The 19255-nt window shown below is 41.3% G+C and overlaps 1 protein-coding gene across 1 annotated transcript in view; it reads right to left on the bottom strand.

Moving 5' to 3' along the window:
* The window catches only part of KIF26B (kinesin family member 26B), a 446437-nt gene that overhangs the window by 241650 nt on the left and 185532 nt on the right, over positions 1–19255 (bottom strand). The window lies entirely within an intron of this gene.

The following is a 19255-nucleotide window of genomic DNA, read 5'->3' as shown; positions in this document are numbered from 1 at the left end:
AGTATGGTGGTTCCTCAACAACCTAAAACAGAATTACCACATGATCCAGCAACTCCACTCCTGGGTATATATCCAAAAGAACTGAAAGCAGAGTTCTAGATAGAGCTGGATGGTGGTGGTGGTGGTTGCACAACCATGTGAATGTATTAATGCCACAGTACTGCACGCTTAAAAACGATAACTTTTATACTATGTATATTTTACCACAAATAAAACAACAAATATGACTCAGCAAATAAGTAGGTGAGCCACAATTCATGTGCAGATCTATGTGCTATTTCCACTATGCCAAAACCAAGCTCCATTTTCACGGAAGATCTGTTCAGGCAATAGGTCCTTTCTAAAGGATATGCATCAGGACACTGAATTTAAACATATACCATGCCGTTAAATAAGGACATTACTGACACAGAAATAATGTTTCCTTCGATTCATCTTAGGAAACTGCAATACTTTATGGAGGGATTCTATTAGGCCCACGGAGCCTACGTCTTAGGGAAGCTACAGTATGTCTCACTAGGTGGCAGCATTGCTTACACAGCCCTTTTTTCGTTTTTTGGTCCATCTTTGTCTCGAGCTTTATCCCCACCGCCTTTCCCACCTCCCAATGAGGTGAGGAGATGTGACACAGGGCATTTACTTCTACACTACAATACAATGTGAAACCTGACTTGGAAATCCTAGTCACCCAGAATCACCCCAAAGAAATCCTGTCAGTAGCGTGCCCTGTGGGCGGCCCTCCCTAGAAAGTCTGCACATGTGACCCATCTGGGGCACTGGCCCCCTTCCCTTAGGAGAGCCATGGGGCAGGGGCAGGGGCAGGGGCAGGGGCAAGTGCACAGGAAACCCAAGTTTGACTCCTGTCTCGGTCACTGCCCAGCTGTGTAACCTTGGGCAGGTCACCTGGCATGCTGAGACCTTGGTTTTGCCATCTCTAATTTGCAAGGGTAGCCTTCCCTTCTTGCTTCCATCCGTGTCTCTGAGCTCTGTTTGCTTTCACAAAAAGGGAACATGTTGTGAACAAGTTAATGAGTTCAACCCTCCCAGTGACGCTGCTCTTCATAGCCTAATGGGCAGTGGGAAGCAGTCTGCCTAAGGTGATGGGAACTGTCAGGTTGGCTCCAATGAGTCATCTAATTAGAAAACTCCTGGTCACAGCCTGGGATACAGATGTGGCTGTTGCTATGCTTGCTTTTCATATGGTACCTTTTTTCCTCCTCACTGACTCAGTCATGCCCCGGCTCTCAGATAAGCTACTGAAGGACATGTTAACTCTTCGAGGCCAGTGATGTAGCAGAAATGTACTACACAGTCTCCAGAGTCCTAAAGATGGTGACTAATATGCTTCCTAAACACCTAAATTACTCCCTGGGAGTGACTTAGGCATAAGAAATATATGACTCATTAACCAATCCTCACAAATACCTCTATAAGATAAAAGCATGCTAATTTGTCACGCTAAAGACTGTTAGTACAGTAAAATCTCAGTTTAAAATTAATTAAGTGTATGTCGGGGGGAAGGTAAAAAAGAGTCTCTAATTTTTCAATTTATTGAAAACTTTGAATTGTATAATATTCTTAAAAGATTTATATTTTATAAATGTAAAGAAAGCAAATGCATTAAAATTATATTTTACCATAAGCATATAAATTAGGGAAGAATGAAAGGCCTGAATTGTCTGTTTTTCAAAGTGTTCATTCTATAAGAATGAACTAGGCCTGAATTACTTGATATTTCAAGTTAATTCCAAAATAAGGTTTTACTCTTTTAGATTATTTTAAATGTGATCTCTCCACTATTCTGTGGAATTTTAAATGATTTGAGTCTACATGCTTCTCCCCCTCCTTCCTTAGAAAGGCCCCAAAATCTGGGGAGAAACTGGTCAATGAGGCTTTCAGTATTTTACAAAGTAATTCACTAATGGTGGAATGAGATCATTTTTACTTAAAACACGACATTCTCATGTAAAATGTGATATAGATAGGGAAAGTTAATTTCTATAATATGTAGAAGGGGCTGGTATTTTCTGAGTTGCCAAATAACATTTATTTTATGTGCTTGATATTCATTTTATGATGTTGGTGTTGTTTTTTCATTTACCACTGGTTCCTGTATTGGAAAAGTGGCCCGAGTCAACACTGAGTCACGTGAACCTGCATTGACTAAATGAAGATGGCACCCGAGGGTCAGTGAACTCTACTGAGGGGTTACCATGTGTCAGACACAGTGCTAAGCGCATACGTTATCTCGTGGAATTCCCACAGCAACTCTGCTACTTTCCACTTTGCAGAGGAGAAAATACAGACGCATCACAGTTGAGAAGCTTGCACAGAGGTTTCACAGTAAGCAGGGAAGCTGGGGTTTTATTTCCGGTGCATGAGCAGCAAATCCAGCGTGACCCTAACCTCTAGTCCCTCATTGTGTGAGGCCTGGATAAAATCATTGATAAGTATCAGCCTCAGACTTTCTAAAACAATCTGTTTTCTTTGTCATTAAGAAAACCCCATAGCTGTTGTTACTCCCCCTCGGCAGCTCGCTGTGGACCCTGGATACTCCTTAGTTCTGTTCCTCAACTCGGTAATAAAGTGGAAAATTCTGCCTGAGGAAATGAGGACTGGGGAGGATGGCTGAAGTGAAGAGTGATGTGGAAAGCTGTCAAAAACAAAAGAGAGCTGTGAAAAAGCATCTGCATCTAGACAATCTTCTCTCCAACTGCTTTCACCTCCTACTGCAGCAGTTCTCAGCTCTGCCCTCCACCCAAGCCTCACCTGGGAGGGCAGCGCAGGGACCAGGGAAAGTAACTCCTGCGGGCTTTGGAGATAACAGCCTCATCCCCACCACCCCTCCCCACCCTACCCTCTTCACCCCGGGCAGGGGCAGTAACTAAGACGGGCAGGGGCAGTAACTAAGAAATTCTGTTTTAAGAGACATCACATTTTACCTACTGTTTCTAGCCTCCTTCTGGAGCCTAAAACTATTTTAGAAAAGAAAAACAAAAATACAGACCACTCCCACCAACTTAGCCCAAAGTATCAGGCTGGTCCGTAGATAAGGAATCAGGCTCCTCTAGCACTGGTTAGATTAGGCCCTCAACTTAGATTGCTCTACCTCCAGTAGTGTTCCAAGAAGTGCTATTTACATTTATAACTAGGGTTATGAAAGCAAAAGTGATGTAAAAGGTATTTCATAAGTCCCAAAGAGGAGGCTTACGAAAAACACATGTATATAAGTCGATCATTCGACCTCGAAGAAATGAATGTTTTTTCATTTTGTCTGGCTCCTGAAGTGTTCCCTTCAGCTGTACAAGAGTATATGCCAGTATGACACTTTCCTCCTCCCTCCTCTTTGCTTTGCCCATTTTTATCCTTCCCACCTGTTCTTTAATTCCTCTCCAACCTCAGAGCATGAGCGGGAACCCTCCACTGCCGGCCAGTGTGGGCACTTCCACCCGCTCCTTCTTCAGAATCCAGCCAGTGAGGAAGCAGCCCACATACTCCTCAGCCCTCCAACTTCGCTTCATCCATCCATTAATATCTATCTACCTGCCTACTTACCTATGGTCAGTTAATAGTGTCCCCCAAAAGATTCATGTCCATTTGGAACTTCAGAATATGACCTCATTTGGAAACAGGGTCTTTGCAGATGCATTTAGTTAAGGATTGAGATGTGATCAGATTGGATTAGAGTGGGCTCTAAATCCAGTGACTCATATCCTCGTAAGAGGAGAAGACGCAGAGAGACCCGAGACCATGTGGAGAGCGAGGCAGAGATCGGAGCCACGTGCCACTGCCGCGGAAGGCCTGGAGCCACCAGCAGCGGGAGAGGCAAGGATCATTCCCTGGTGCCTTCAGAGAGAGCACGGCCCGACTGACACTTTGATTTCTCACTTCTAGTATCCACACTATGAGAATACATTTTTGTTTTAAGCCACCTAGTTTGCAGCAATTAGTTATGGCAGCTCTGGGAAAACTAAGACACTAGTTATCATCTATCTACCTATATTCATTGTTCCCTTCCCTGTACTTATTATACCAGAACCAGATAAATTGTTTCTTAAAGCTGTAGTTCTTGGCCCTGCCAGTTCAGAACAAGGCCTGGGTCTCACCCACAGATATTCTCATTTAATTGGTCTGGGGTGGTTTAGGCATTAGGAGTTCTTGAAATCTCCCAGGTGATTCTACTGTGTGGCCAAAATTGAGAACTCCTGCCTTTGAACAAGGAAATCCTCCCATTTCCCCCCTACAAAATCTCCAGTGGCTGTCGCCTGCCTACTGAATAAAAAGTGATACCAATTAACACTTCCATTCTGCTCTACAATTTCTAAAGTGCTTTCAAATGTATTTGACCCTCACGATCTTACCAGATGAGGTCAGAACTGTTCCTGGGGCAGCTCTGCGGAACCTCATTCTGCGAGGTCAAAAGGCCCCATAAAGCAGATGAACTTCCTTGTGTGCGTGTTTCAGTCAAGTCTCTCCACAGCCCTTCTTCCACCCTCTCAGCCCCTCCGCCCCCGGCTTGGAATGATTTCTGCAGTTTCAACAGTATGAGAGACTTACATAATGGTAATTACTAGCTACCAATGGAGAGTGGCGGTGGTGTGCTTGTTATTATGGTTCTATAACAATAGAGAAATCTGAGACAATTGAAAACCAACGGGGCAGTATGAGTAACCTCTCATTCTGCGGAGGCACCCGAATGAAATAATCTGACTTGCTAATGGACTGGGTGATCTGCAGGGTAATGCAGTTCGTTGTGTGGGATGAAAGGCCCATGTTCTTGGCCATCCTGCAGGTTTCTGTGGTAACTCCTCTGTCTGTATGCCCCAGGCTGCTTCTCCTTACGAAGCATTTCAGATACCAAACGCTTACCACGTGTGTCAGTTTCCTACTGCTGCTAGAGCAAATCACAACAGCAGCTTTAAAACAACACAAATTGATCTTCATAAAGCTCTGGAGGTCAGAAGTCTAAAATGGGTCTGCAGGGCTGGCTCCTTCTGCACATAAAGGGGAGATCTACTTCCTTGCCTATTCCAGCTTCTAGAGCAGTGGTCCCCAACCTTTTTGGCACCAGGGACTGTTTTCACGGAAGACAATTTTTCCACAGACAGGAGGTGGGGATAGTTTCAGGATGATTCAAGTGCATTACATTTATTGCACACATTATTATTACACTGTAATATATAATGAAATAATTATACAACCCACCATATGTCGGGGACCCCTCTAGAACAGGGGAGTCCTTGGCTCATGGCCCTTCATTACCAAAGCCAGCAGTCCTGCATCTTCTCACCTTTCCAACCTTTGCTTCTGTCCCTCCACCTCCTCTCCCTGGCTCTGAGCCCCCTGCCTCCCTCTTTTAAGAGCATTTGTGATTATATTGGGCCCACCTGGATAACCCGAAATAATCCTCCTAAGATCCTTAATTGAATCACACCTGCAAAGTTCCTGTTACTGGGATATCCCTTATTCAGCCTACCACACCAAGCAAATGACCAGCTTAAAAATGTTTTGAAATTTCCTGATGAAGTTTGGGTGTTCCTTGCAGACCACAGCCCCACCCATATTCGTGAGATATGTCTACCATAGAGGTGGGGAACCTGTGGCCTTCTAGGTCCTTTTGTGCAACCTTTTGACTGAATCCAAATTTTACAGAACAAGTCCTTTTGTTTTTATTAATACATTTTGGTTCATCTTTTATATTTTTATTTTATTTTTAAAATGAACATAATTAAAATACCAAAAAATAAAATAAGTTTCAACAAAATAATCCTCCCAACTTGACCAACACAATGAGAACATCAGTAAGCCATAAGAGCTAAATTGATAGCTGCTGTGCTCATGATTTAGTTCTAACTTCCCCCACCTGACTAGCCACATGAAGCTGCTTGGCCAGAGTTTATGGAGATCAAGTACACTAGTGTGTACTTTTTGACAACAGTGCACTGTGTTTCTGTTTGAAGTGGAATGTGAATAGTTGCACAGCTTGGCAGTATTTTTTTAATTCTGTGAGCTTAATAGCCCATGATTTCAAAGAAGACTAAGCGAATGCTAAAGAAAGAAAACAGATTTTTTAATGAGGATTGGGAATTGCAATATTATCTTGTTTCTGCTAAAGATAAGATGATTTGCTTGCTTTGTGATACTGCAATATCAACATTAACACATTAACTGCCATGTAAGTTGTATTTAACTCACACTAGTTTTGAGTCCTTGGCCTCATGAAGCATATGTAACTTACACATGTCTTAATCTTGGGAGCTGAGTGAACTATTTTTCAAGTTGCATATAACTCATGCACAGAGAAAAATAAAATATTTTTTCATTAAATTAGAAAGGATCATTTTGTTTTCAAAGCTTTTATTCTATTTTCATAATAAAACACTGTAGCCTCAAGGAAAAAAAAATTTTTTCTAGTGTGGCAGTCAATATGTTAAAGAAATGCAATGCTTATCAATATTATAACACTCATAAGGACCACAAATATTTTAAATTAGAGGGAGAAGTGCAAAAGGTTGTATTGCAGAAATTGAAAGAAGCAAAGACAATTCCTTCAAGCAGCAATAAGACCTGGAAATAATGCCACTAAGGCAACTTATAAAGTAGCTAAATACTCTGGGGGGAAAGGGAAGCCATTCAATGACGTAGAAATTGTGAAAGACTGCATTGTTGAAGTTGTAGGATGTTTAGACCCCGATAATGTCTCAAAGGACAAACAACCGCCAATTCAAGGAGAATCATAACATCGACAACATGAATTAGCCTTCAACTTAACAGAACAACTTCATGCAATACTTCAAAAGGAAAATATATATTGTTCAATCACTTTGGATGAAGCAACTGATACTCTCACTCAGAAGAGGTTTTATACTTCAGGTCATAACAGAAGATTTTCTTTGCTACAAAGAGTTACCTGCTTTGGGTACTCTTGAGAACAGAACCCGGGGAATAGATTCCTTCAACAACTTTCAAGATAAATGACTGAATTTGGAAAATTTAGTGAGTGTATGGATGGATGGTACACCTTCTATGACAGGAAAACATGAAGGGTTTATTACACAGATAAAGTAGTAAGAGATGCAGATACTCTCATTTCTTTTCATTGTGTCTTACATAAGCAAAATCTCTGTGCTAAAGCTACTATTTTAAGTGACACTTTGCAACAAGTTGTAAGTTTTGTTAACTATATTCATGCAAATGCAACATGGCCTGGTCAGTTTTGTAACATGGTATTCAGTTTAGATTTGCCATATCATTCTGAAGTGGATTGGCTATCATAAGGAGAGGTGTTAGCCACAATTTTATCCCTGTGAGAACAGATAGTTAAATTTTATGAAGAACAGAATCAGCAATGTTAATTATTGAAAGAAGATTTCTACAGAATTGCAGATTTTCTGTGTGATATCACATCAAATCAAAATGACTTCAGTATTTCTTTGCAAGGTAAAACTATGTCTATTATATGATATGTGGCAAAAAAAAAAATCCAAGCATTTCTAAAAAAGCTGTTTTCAAAACACTTCTTCAAAAGGAAATTTTGGATGAACCTTTTCCCCAATTAGCAAAGGTCACTGATGAGCAGGATGATATATGCAAATCATTGAAGAATACGCAGCTGTTATAGACCTAATAATTGGAGAATACAATGAAAGCTTCACCGACTTTAAGAATCATGACATGACACTCAAATTAGCACTTGAGCCTCACCTAGTTGATATCACCAAGGCACCAAAAAACTACAGATGGAGTTGACTGAGCTCTCAGTAGATGACATTTTAAAGTCATTGTTTGATGCTAAGAAAGATCCAGTTGAAATATGGAAAAATGCAGAATACCCACGCCTTCAGCAACATGCCTCAAAAATGCTTTCTTGCTTTTCAACCACTTATTGCTGTGAACCTACATTCTCCTACCTGACCCAAACCAAGATGCCCTTAAGGTCGCAAATGACTGATACTCATCTACAGGATCAACTGAAACTGTGAACCTCCATGCTGCAACCAAATATTCAAAAGCTTTCCAACAAAAAGGAGACACAACAGGGTCATTAAAAAGTGAGTTAACTTTAAAATTAACAAATAGGGGGGAGGATCAAGATGGCTGACGAGAAACACCACCAGACAGAGTGTCTCTGCAGAAAAGACAGATTCTAGTAGAAATTAGAAAAAAGAAGCAAGAAGATGAGCATACAGCAGACGAGGGCCAGAAGGAGGGGTACCTGAGACCACGGGAGACTCCACGGGAGGAGGTCACGGAGGAGAACTGGAAGCTGAGACCACCGGAGCAGCCCGGAGAAGAGCGGGAAGGGTGAATGGATCAGTCACCTTTCCCCTCCCCTGCATCTGGGACTACTGGTGGGCTCCCCAGCAGGTGGAGAGACCTGCAGACACCAGCCCAGAGACGGCCGCTGCCGGCGAGGGGTAAGCCTGGAGCGGATGCGGCACCAGGCTCCCAAATCCCGCTTGCACCTCCGTGTGCACAGACCCGAGCCACGCGGCAGGTGCCATATTGCCTTCTCCTCCCCTCCGCCGACCATACCCGCGACTGCCCAAAGAAACAATACAGCCACCAGCCAGAGCCACCTCCAGGGAATGGGACCTTCCCCTTTGGGACCCTGCAGCTGACTAAGGGGAACTCAGACTGTGAGCTCCCTACCCGCCAGCCCTCCCAGGCCCTGCTGGCACGGTGATCCCAGGAGAAAGGGCCAGACCCTGAGGCTGAGAGAAATAGACCCAGCTTGGGCTCCCTGTGGGCGAATTGGGACTGGCACTCCTCTCCCTGGTGGGGATATAGTTTGAACTCTGGGACCCAGAGGTTAGACCTGCAGACCAGATCCGGTGCACCGAGGTCTCGCATTGCCCGGGGCACAGAAGGGATATATGTGAACAGCCTACTGAAGTGTGTGTGCCTTCAGGGAAAGATCAGCATCCTAGAGGGCAACCCTCCTCCCAAAAGGAGGCCGTACGCCCAGCCCAGGTGGCATTTCTGCGCAGGGAACCTCCCGGCCAGAATCACAGTCCGGGGAGGCCTGGTGGCGTATGGTCTAGCCTGCTGGCAGAAGCCCAGGAGTAGCTGCGGAGTTGAGATGGTGGAAAGAAATGAGGCCCGCTCCAGACTGCGGGTCTCAGACAGCCCCACCCCACACACAGATTTTCTGATTGAGGCCATTCCAACCCCTCCCTGACAGCTTTTCCTAGAAGCAGAAAACGACTTTGACCCCTGCTAACGGCATTGGAGGTACCTGAGGGCAGGCTGACCCAACCCAGCACCACCCAGACTCTCTCCTAGACCAGCCCTCACTGAGGGGGAGAAAAGGACACACCTGGAAGTCCCAGGGCCCCACCAACCACCTGAGGCACTAGAGTGCCTTTCTACAGGAACAAGAGCTGATAACAGGACACAAAAACAACAGCGTAGCCTGTTCCTCCAAGCAAGCACCACCTACTGACAGGGACAGCATCCTGCACAGCCTTTTCACGGCACCTACTGACTCATTATCCAGGAAGTGATCGAATCTCACCCACAGACACTACCTAACGGCTCAGAAACTAAACAAAGCATGTGAATACCCAAACAAAACCTAAAGAAAAGAAACAACTGATCAACATGGGAATAAATCAGCGAAGGAACTCTGGAAATATGAAGAACCAAATGGAAACGACACCCCCAAAGAGGACCACCAGCCCCCTAGAAATGGACACCAACCAAAATCAGGCAACCAAAATGACAGAAGAGGAATTTCGTATGTGGATCATAAGAACACTCACTGACCTGCAACAACAACTCAAGAACCAACACAAAGAAACCACCAAAAGCCTCCAGGACCTAAAACAAAAGTTCACTAAAGAAATAGACACAATGAAGAACAGTTTAACCAAACTCCTGGAAATGAAGAATCAATTCAGGGAACTACAAAATACAGTGGAAAGTCTCAAGAACAGGGTAGATCAAACAGAAGAAACAATCTCAGAGCTTGAAGATAACACCCTCGAATTAAATAAAACCGTCACAGAGACAGAGCAGAGAAACAAGAGAAAAGAGCAAAGCCTACAAGAGATGTGGGATTATGTGAAGAAACCTAATGTGAGGGTCATAGGGTTACCAGAAGGGGAAGAAGACAACACTCAAGGGTTGGACAAGCTATTTGAAGATATAATAGAGGAAAATTTCCCAGGCCTTGCTCAAAATCTCGATATACAAGTTCAAGAAGCTCAGAGGACCCCAGGGAGATTCAATGCAAACAGGAAGACGTCACGACATGCAGTCATCAGACTAACCAAAATATCAACTAAACAGGCCTTCTAAGAGCTGTAAGACAAAAGAAGCAAGTAACATACACGGGAAAGCCAATTCGAATAACATCAGACTTCTCTAATGAGACTTTACAAGCAAGGAGAGACTGGGGCCCCATTCTCACTCTTCTGAAACAAAACAATGCCCAGCTTAGAATCTTATTCCCTGCAAAACTCAGCTTCATATATGAAAGAGAAATAAAGACATTCTCACACTACCAAAGTCTTAGGGAATTCATCAAGACAAGACCAACCCTACAAGAAGTACTCAAAACAGTGTTATGCACAAAACACCATAATAAAAACTCACGAATATAAAAACAAACAAAACCCAAAGATTAAAGGCAAGATAATACAATGGCTCAAGAGAGAAATCAAAGCAACAACATCCAACCCAACAGAATGAACAGTAATCTACCTTACCTATCAGTTCTCTCAATAAATGTGAATAGCTTAAACTCTCCACCCAAGGGACATAGGCTGCCTGAATGGATAAGAAAATACAGGCCAAGTATATGCTGTCTTCAGGAAACACATCTAACCTGCAAGGATGCATATAGACTAAAAGTAAAAGGGTAGAGATCAGTATTCCAGGCAAGTGGAAGCCAAAAGAGGGCTGGCGTGGCAGTTCTAATTTCAGATGATTTAGTTTTTAAACCAACAAAAGTAGTGAAAGACAAAGAGGGTGATTATATAATGGTGAAGGGCACACTTCAACAAGAACAGATAACAATTTTAAATATATATGCACCCAACTTAGGTGCACCCAGTTTCATAAAGCAAACCTTACTGGATCTAAGCAAATGGATTAATAGCAACTCCATAAACACTGGAGATTTCAACACCCCACTGACGGCACAAGACAGATCCTCCAAACAGAAAATTAATAAAGAAATAATGGATTTAAACAAAACTCTGGAACAATTGGGTCTGACTGACATTTACAGGACATTCTACCCAAAATCCACTGAATGTACGTTCTTCTCATCAGCTCACGGGACATTCTCTAAGATTGACCATATCCTAGGACACGAAGTAAATCTCAAGAAATTTAAAAAAATAGAAATCATACCATGTACCTTCTCAGATCACAGTGGAATAAAAGTAGTAATCCAGCCTAACAGAAACTCACATTTCTACACAAAAACGTGGAAATTAAAAAACCTCCTACTAAATGATTACTTAATAAATGAAGAAATCAAGATGGAAATAAAAAAATTCTATGAACAAAATGACAATGGAGAGACAAGTTATCCAATCCTCTGGGACACAGCTAAAGCAGTTCTGAGAGGAAAGTTTATCTCCATAAATGCCTATAACCAAAAGTCAGAAAGATCACAAATAGACAATCTAATGAAACGACTCAAAGAGCTGGAAAAAGAAGAACAGACCAACCCCAATCCCAGCAGAAGAACTGAAATCAACAAGATCAAATCAGAACTAAATGAAATTGAAAACAGGGAAGCTATTCAGGAGATTAATAAAACAAAAAGTTGGTTCTTTGAAAAAATAAAAATATTGACACGCCATTGGCTAAGCTAACGAAAAGCAGAAAAGAGAAATCTCTAATAAGCTCCATCAGGAACAAAAAAGGAGATATCACAACTGATCCCAAAGAGATACAAGATATAATTTATGAATACTACAAAAATCTTTATGCACACAAACTGGAAAATGTGGAGGAAATGGACAAATTTCTAGAAACACACAGACTCCCTAGGCTCAACCAGGAAGAAATAGATTTCCTGAACAGACCAATCTCAAGAGCTGAAATAGAAACAGCAATTAAAAATCTCCCTAAAAATAAAAGTCCCGGTCCGGATGGTTTCACACCTGAATTTTACCACACTTACAAAGAAGAACTAGTACCTATCTTGCAGAAAATATTCCACATCGAGAACAATGGAAACCTCCCCGACACCTTTTATGAAGTGAATATTACTCTGATACCAAAACCAGGAAAGGATGCAACAAAAAAAAGAAAACTACAGACCAATATCCCTAATGAATATAGATGCAAAAATTTTCAACAAAATCTTAGCTAACGGAATCCAGACGCTTATCAAAAAAAATAATCCATCACGACTAAGTGGGCTACATCCCAGGGATGCAGGGATGGTTCAACATACATAAATCTATAAATGCAATTCACCACATAAACAGAAGCAAAAACAAAGACCACATGATTCTTTCAATAGATGCAGAAAAAGCTTTTGACAAAATTCAACACCCTTTCATGATACGAACACTTAAGAAAATCGGCATAGAAGGGACATACCTAAAAATGATACAAGCCATATATGACAAACCCATAGCCAACATCATACTCAATGGGGAAAAATTGAAAGCATTCCCACTTAGAACTGGAACCAGACAAGGCTGCCCACTATCTCCACTTCTATTCAACATAGTGCTGGAAGTCCTGGCTACAGCAATCAGACAGGAAAATGGAATTAAAGGTATCCAAATAGGGGCAGAAGAGATCAAACTTTCACTGTTTGCTGATGATATGATATTATATCTAGAAATCCCCAACGATTCAACCAAGAAACTCCTGGAACTGATCAATGAATTTAGTAAAGTCTCAGGATAAAAAATCAATACACAGAAATCAGAGGCATTCATATACACCAACAACAATCAAATAGAGAACGAAATCAAAGACTCAGTTCCCTTCACAATAGCAACAAAGAAATTAAAGTACCTAGGAATATACTTAACCAAGGACATAAAAGACCTCTACAGGGAGAACTATGAAACACTGAGGAAGGAAATAGCAGAGGATGTAAACAGATGGAAATCCATACCATGCTCGTGGATCGGCAGACTCAACATCATTAAAATGTCTATACTACCCAAAGTAATCTAGAGATTCAATGCAATATCTATTAAAATCCCATCAGCATTCTTCACAGATATAGAAAAAAAATAATTTTATGCTTCGTATGGAACCAAAGAAGACCCCGGATATCAAAAGCAATTCAGGCAACAAAAACAAAATGGGAGGCATTAATATGCCAGATATCAAACTATACTACAAAGCTACAGTAATTAAATCAATATGGTATTGGCACAGAAATAGGAATATTGACCAGTGGAACAGATGTGAGAATCCTGATATAAAACCCTCCTCATATAGCCATCTCATCTTTGACAAAGCAGACAAAAACATACGCTGAGGAAAAGTATCCCTTTTCAATAAATGGTGCTGGGAAAACTGGATAGCCACCTGTAGAAGGCTAAAACAGGACCCACACCTTTCACCTCTCACAAAAATCAACTCACGCTGGATAACAGACTTAAACCTAAGGTATGAAACTATTAGAATTCTAGAGGAAAAAGTTGGAAACACTCTCCTAGACATCGGCCTAGGCAAAGAGTTTATGGAGAAGTCCCCAAAGGCAATCACAGCAGCAACAAAAATAAATAAATGGGACATGATCAAACTAAAAAGCTTCTGCACAGCCAAAGAAATAGTCATGAAAGTAAACAGACAACCTACAGAATGGGAGAAAATTTTTGCATCCTATGCATCCGATAAGGGACTGATAACTAGAAAATACTTAGAACTCATGAAAATCAGGAAGAAAAAGTCAAATAACCCTATTAAAAAGTGGGCAAAGGACTTGAACAGAAACTTTTCTAAAGAAGACAGAAGAATGGCCAACAAACATATGAAAAAATGCTCAACATCTCTAATCATCAGGGAAATGCAAATCAAAACCACAATGAGATATCACTTAACTCCAGTGAGAATGGCCTTTATCAAAAAGTCTCCAAACAATAAATGCTGGCATGGATGCAGAGAGAGAGGAACACTCCTACACTGCTGGTGGGACTGCAAACTAGTTGAACCTCTGTGGAAAGCAATATGGAGATACCTTAAAGTGATACAAGTGAATCTACAATTTGATCCAGCAATCTTTTGGGTAGATGCCCATCTAGCCAAAAGATCCAATGACACTCTACAAAAAAGACACCTGCACTCGAATGTTTATAGCAGCACAATTCATAATTGCAAGGCTGTGGAAACAGCCCAAGTGCCCATCAATCCAAGAATGGATTAATAAAATGTGGTATATGTATACCATGGAGTGCTATTCAGCTCTATGAAACAACGGTGATATAGCACATCTTATATTTTCCTGGTTAGAGCTGGAACCCATACTATTAAGTGAAGTTTCCCAAGAATGGAAAAACAAGCACCACATATACTCACCAGCAAATGTTATTAACTGAGCAGCTCCTAAGTGGACACATAGGTACTACAGTAATAGGGTATTGGGCAGGTGGGAGGGGGGAGAGGGGAAGGTATATACATATATAATGAGTGAGATGTGCACCATCTGAGGGATAGTCATGCTGGAGACTCAGACTTGTGTGGGAGAGGGGGAATGGGCATTTATTGAAACCTTAAAAGCTATACCCCAATAATATGCTGAAATAAAAAAAATAAATTAAATAAATAAATAAAAATTAAATAGTTTTTCATTTTTGAAACTATTAAGTACATAGTAGTTAGATTTTTACAAAATAATGCACATTTTTATGTATATCTAATTGAAGTTTCTTGAATGCATCCTTATTTGATTACAGCAAAATTAATGCTGCCTTCCAATATGGAAAGGTTCCCCGCCCCTGGCCTATCCTTTTGGAATTTCATCCTGAGCATTATAGCCTTGAGAAATGCTGTCCATGACTGAATATACAAATGGATTCCTTTTCCTGTGTTCATGACTTGCAAAAAAGCACAAAGATAAATAATCTAATACCCCTTGACCATCACAAACAGAAGAAAACAAAAACCCATGGTCTTAAAAATCCTTCCATTGTCATAATTTGTCTAATAGTGACATCTCATGCTATTGCACTGGCTAGGCAGAAGCAGTAGCACATGGGCAGCCACTGACACCAGGGCTGGCCCAAGAAGGGGCATGTTACGTATTTCAGGAGACAAGTGGCTGAGCCCTGAAAAGCTGGCCTGCTGCAAACACCCACCTCTGCACCTTCTTGAAAAGTGGTTCAGCCAGGAGAAGCATGTGTAAACCTCACCCCCCTCACATCAGCTATACTAGAACACGTGCCTCTGGTTTCCATGAATCCACCACAGAAAATGCCTCTGAGCACAACAGCACTTCGAGAGCCTCACAAAATGTCACCTTCCTCCTACAGGGGAACTTGGAAGTCCTCCATAAAAAGTGCCAGCATCAAGTCCCCCCAAGGCTTCTAATCTCTGAGAAGCAAGTTTTAGGCACTACAAAGGTCCTATGGTTTAGCAGAGCTTGCAATGTTTCGAGGTTGGTGCTGCTTTTGCATTCTCTTGTGCCCATGTCTTAAAATGTGAAGTCCAATAATGACTGTGCTTAAAAGGCACAATTATTTCTAAAGATGTCATAGAAACAATCCCACAATGACTGCGACCAGAGCTCAGTCTCACATCATTTCTGACATTGATTCCAATGGATGTTTTTTGAGAAACCAGGATGATTTTTATTAAAGACATTTTGCTGTAACTCAAGGAATACACACTGAATGCCTTCATTGTATTAACAATCCATTATGGATTTATTAATCCAACATCTTCTTGAATTTTCTTGACAAGTTCAAGTTATCAGAATCCTATGAAATAAAGTTCTTCTGCACTTTTGAAATGCTTCTGTATTGACTGTGACATCAAAATGCCACCTGAATTCTTTTCATTGCATCCAAGGATTTAATGAGTATCATTAAGATACTTCAGGTTAAAGATGAGCTTGAAGTCAACCCGTGGTTTCTACCAAAAATCTTGGGATCTACATAGGTCTTGTGGCCTGGAATTTTTTTTCCTAAACTGGGGCTAGTGATAGGGAATAACTGTAGTTCTACCCTGAAACTGGAGCTTTCTCTGATGAACAGCCACATTGCACATGTTAGAGCTGCAAGGGAGGAGAATAAATTTAGTGCCTACTCTCAATGAATTTCTGATCTAGCAGAAGAGATCAAACTAGGATTTAGAAAACTCTGAACAAGAGAAACCTCAAATCTCTTCCTCAAGTTTCTCCTCTGGTAAATGAAGGAGTTGAGATAGACAATTAATATTGGTATTCCTACTTTATGGTTTATAAAATATTTTCATAACTTTTTCTTAATTGTTCTCTACAATCATCCTGTGAGGTAGGAATTTCATAGGTAAGAAAATACACTAAGATATTAATCTCCTAAACTGTGGTTCAATAGTTGGTGGAGCCACAGACTTGAACTAGATAGGACACTATCTCCAAGTCTCCCACCATGATGCAAAAGCCAGTTGGCATCCTACAGAAATATATTCTAACACCAACATTCTATGATTCTGAGTTTTATGTGTATAGTCTTTCCTTAAGTTATTTACTATAATAAGTGTAAATCAGGCAAAAGCAGCTGCCATTCAAAAAGAGGTAATTAATCTATAGTTTATTACAAGTAACTAATCTAGACAAGCCTTTTCAATGTCAAAACTCACATGGTCAAATGAAAGTTCTAGAGTATTTTTTTCCCATGTGTGATTCTGCTAAATGTCCATGAATTAATAAAAGAAAGTTTCTTTGAAAGGGCCCATATCTTATCATTGTCTAGGAAATCAATTTGCTAAGGTAGTTAATGACAAATTATCTTTGCAATTTGGTCAACATTTTTGATATAATCTCAGTGTCTCCTAAATTACTCTTTTTCTTATCTTTCTGAATAGATTCATATTTCTCTGTGATGCTTATAGATTCTTGCTCTTTCTAGAGGTACTACAGAAACATGAAAGATATAGCAAAAAGAATCAAGAATCTTCCTACTGCAACCTTTGACAATTATTACACAGTGATGTGGTAACGGGGATTGAGTGATTTGAGGGACCTTTTTGTTACCCACACGAAGGTTTCTCCAGGCTCACAGTTAGAAAGCCTGGTCTCATCTTGTTCATCCTCACTGCATCTGAGCTGAAGAAGGGCAAGTGTCCTTTTCTTCTCCCTCATTTCTATAGGCTCAGGTTCTGTGGGTGTGGACCAGGACCCTTGGTGGTGACAAAGTCTAGATGCTTCTCTGCCCAGGGAACAGCTTTGGCACTAATCCAGAGGCCATCTGCTCTGTGGGGAGGGAAGTGGGAGTATGTGTGAGCAGGAAAAATGAGGTCAGCTTTCAGAGCAGTCAACCATCTCTGACGTGCTGGCTAGACTGTGAACTGCAGAATATTTACTGCAGGGAGATGTCCACGACAGGAGACACTCAGTCTGGCTGGGCCCAGATCCCCCACCCCAGGGCATAAGGATGATAGTCACAGGACAGGGGACATGGATTCATAGCCAGGCACCAAATCTCTTTATCTCAGAGAGATTTCCTCTGGTCCCTTTGATTATTACTCAGAGGAAACACACGAATTGGTCTGTTCTAGTTAGAGTTGGAAAGCAGCAATATAATGTACCCAGGACAATTTCAAATTGGTGGCTTGCAGGAATCATCTTTAGATCTGGCTTTCAGCCACATCAACCCACCCCTCCCTACCGCACGGGCTGGATTATGAGCCCTGTACCCGCTCTCAAAGCAGCTGGGCATCTCTCCACCTTTGCACTCACCCGCTGCCTCGCAATGGGCAGTTCACCTGCCCCCAACCCCACTGTAGGGACCTCAGGACAGAAACCCGGTTTCCAGCCCAAGCCAGCGGCCCCACGAACACCTAGCACAGTGCCTGGCACGTGGCTAGAACTTAGTAAATACTTATTTTTATACTGGAAATTCTCTTTCATCTGAGGCAGGGTTACAAGTAAGTGGGGAAACAGAATTATCATACGAATAAAAGAAATGCACCAATAATCTCTAATCCTCCTTTTAAGCAACACCTTCAGTATTTCCTCCTAATACAAACTTTCACCACACTTTGGATATTTTATACAAAAGCCCCAGTTCCATGTTCTCCTATCCTCGTTCATCAGCACTGGTACAGCGGCTGAGTCTTCTAACGAGCCCCTAATGCATGCTCCAAGTGCTCTGGGGCCATGCAAGGTGAAATGTGAGTTGTCAACGTAACACGAGTATGTGGCTCACTCAACCCGGGGGTTGTGTTGAAAATATGACCTGGGTAAAAGGATGTTCACCTGAGCATTTTATTTATAGTAGCAAAAACCTAGACTCCAACAACTGATACTTGGTTATATAAATTAGGACATATTTATGGAGTGAGTAATATTCATATAATGGGATATTATGTTACAATTGAAGGTCATATTTTAGAAAAATATATAATGGCATGGGAAAACGACCCAGCATATTAAGTGAAAAGCAGGTCACAGAACTGAATGCAGTCACAATTTTACAAATTGTGAGCATATAAAATACTAGAAGGAAATATACCTAAGTGTTTTTCCTCAGGAAACTACGCCATACTTTATTTCTGGGTGATGTTTACTTTTAAAGCCTTATTTCAACTTTTACATATATTTTAAATTTTATAATAAACAGGTATTACTTTTTATAATTTCCAAAATAGGATTAGTTTGAAATTGCAAACAAAAAAAAGTATATGATTCCACAATGAAAAGAAGTCCTATCTGTTCCTGCCCTAGATGGTTATTTTCAAGATTAGACTATGAAGCCTCCTCCAAGATGCCACTGGTTCCTTATTATATTTATATATGAGACCCAGAAAATTCCATCCAAAAGTCAAGTGGCAGCAAGGCCCCTACAGGTCAAAATAAGAGTCCTTTTCTTTGGTGTGCCAGGTCTAAAAAGAGCCGTATCTGCAAAAGATGCTAACAAGAGATTGCTGCCAGGTGAGCTGGAAAAGGCGGAAGCAACCGTGGCAGAGAAACACATTCCCCTGGGCGTGGGGAGCTGGTGCTGGTTCTGTCTGCCACTGGCTGGGTGGTGGCCACGGGTCACTCAATTTCTCTAAGCATCATATTCCCCATCTGGAAAAGAAAGATCTAACATTTTCCCTACTTACCTCACAGGCCTATTTTGTG

Source organism: Microcebus murinus, chromosome 19 (genome assembly GCF_040939455.1).
Source record: "Microcebus murinus isolate Inina chromosome 19, M.murinus_Inina_mat1.0, whole genome shotgun sequence".
In the NCBI taxonomy this organism is placed as follows: domain Eukaryota; kingdom Metazoa; phylum Chordata; class Mammalia; order Primates; family Cheirogaleidae; genus Microcebus; species Microcebus murinus.
The sequence above is the reverse complement of the archived record's forward strand: the minus strand, read 5'-3'. Positions and strand labels throughout refer to the sequence as shown.